The following is a 2,182-nucleotide window of genomic DNA, read 5'->3' on the forward strand; positions in this document are numbered from 1 at the left end:
GCAAACTGCTGCAGGGTCCTCAGCTCCTGCTGTGCCACTGTCGGGGAAGGAGAAGCAAGACAAAGTAACCAACTTGTAACTTAAACTATTTTGAGACAAAACTTAAAAGCATTTTCCAGCCGAATCAGGCCGTTTTTTGAAGTTGATAAAACCTAAAACATCAAGCTACCTCACCTTCAGATACTAAACTTCTATTTTATTATTTTACGGAGAATTACTTACAACACGGAATCAATTATTAGATTCAGGGACATCTGATCCAGGTTCAGGGACAGTTTCTTCCCAGCTGTTATCAGGCAATTGAACCATCCTGGCACCAACTAGAGGGCGGTTCTGAGCTACCATCTACCTCATTGTAGACCCTCAGGCTAGCTTTAATAGGACTTTGCTGGACTTTATCTTGCACTACATGTTATACCCTTTATCCTGTACTTGTACACTGTGGATGGCTTGACCTCCCAGCGGAGCGAGCTGTCCGTAGGGGAATGTTGCCGACTGGCCCGCTGCAGACTGCAGGAGTACATGCTGAGGGACGCACTGAAGCTTGGTGCAGCCAACGCCAAGGTTCTGTGGGGGAGGACCACAGTCTAGGGTCCTTCCACTGCTGGACATGGGGGGCAGGGTGTGGTAGAGACACCCCTCCAAATAAGGGATTCTGTGTAAATTTGGTAATAAATATCTGCATTGAATGTATAACCTCCGGGAATGTTGGATGGAGTTTCTGAAAAGAAAATGTTTTTGTAAATATTTATTACTGGAATAAAGTTTTTTTTGATATTTTAAAAAATAAATTATAGACTGCAGGAGTACGTGCTGAGGGGCGCACTGAAGCTCGGTGCAGCCAACGCCAAGGCTCTGTGGGGGGGGACCACAGTCTAGGGTCCTTCCACTGCTGGACATGGGGGGCAGGGTGTGGTGCCGACACCCCTCCAAATAAGGGATTCTGTAAATTCTGTAAATTTGGCAATAAATATCTGCATTGAATGTGTAACCTCCGGGAATGTCGGATGGAGTTTTTGAAAAGAAAAATGTTTTGTAAATATTTATTACTGGAATAAAGTATTTTTTGGAAATGGTGGTGGTTAATTTTGTACAAATTTTGCATTGAATATCTGTATTGAATGAATATTTAGCCTTCGAGAATGTCGGAGGGAGTTTTGAAAGGAACATGTTTTGTATATATTTATTTATTGAATCTGTCCGCTGACTGGATAGCACACATGTAAACAACCTTTCACAGTTCCTCGGTACACGTGACAATAAACTAAACTACAATTAGGGTCTATCTTCCACATTAAAGGTCCTCCAAATTGATATTGCCGTGCTTCATATCCCTTCAGTCCCCTTTGATGCGATAACATTTATATTCCTATCTTTCTGTCTTGTGTAAAGGAAGCCATCACAACAATTAAAATGCCTGACATGTGACAATTGAACACAAAAGCGAAAAACAATGAGAGTTTACTAAGGCTTCTACCACAACTGTTGCAGTATGGCTTTAATTTCATATCCATCCAGCAGCTGTGGGTAAGAGTGGAATTAAAAAAAGGTTGTGTAGGATGGAACTGCAGATGCTGGTTTACACCAAAGATAGACACAAAATGCTGGAGTAACTCAGTGGGTCAGGCAGCATCTCGGGAGAGAAGGAATGGGTGATGTTTCTGGTCAAGACCCTTCTTCAGACTAGTCAGGGAAAAGGGAAACGAGAGATATAGACGATGATGTAGATAGATAAAGAGCAATGAATGAAAGATATGCAAAAAAAGCAACAATGATAAAGGAAACAGGCCATTGTTAGCTGTTTGTTGGGTAAAAACGAGAAGCTGGTGCATCTTGCGAGAGGGAGGGATGGAGAGAGAGAGGAAATGCCGGGTTTACTTGAAGTTAGAGAAATCAATATCAGATACCACTGGGCTGTAAGCTGCCCAAGCGAAATGTCCACGCTCCCTAGTTTAGAAACAAAGAATGAAGACACAGGTTGATACCAAAGATAGACACAAAGTACTGGAGTAACTTAACGGGTTAGGCAGCATCTCTGGAGAAATAGGATGGATGGCATTTAGGGTCGAGATCCTTCGACAGTCTGAAGAAGGGTCCCGACCCAAAATGTCACCCATCCTATTTCTCCAGAGATGCTGCCTGACCCCTGAATTACTCCAGCACTTTATGTCGATCTTTGTCC

This window comes from Rhinoraja longicauda, chromosome 21 (assembly GCF_053455715.1).
Source record: "Rhinoraja longicauda isolate Sanriku21f chromosome 21, sRhiLon1.1, whole genome shotgun sequence".
Lineage (NCBI taxonomy): Eukaryota > Metazoa > Chordata > Chondrichthyes > Rajiformes > Arhynchobatidae > Rhinoraja > Rhinoraja longicauda.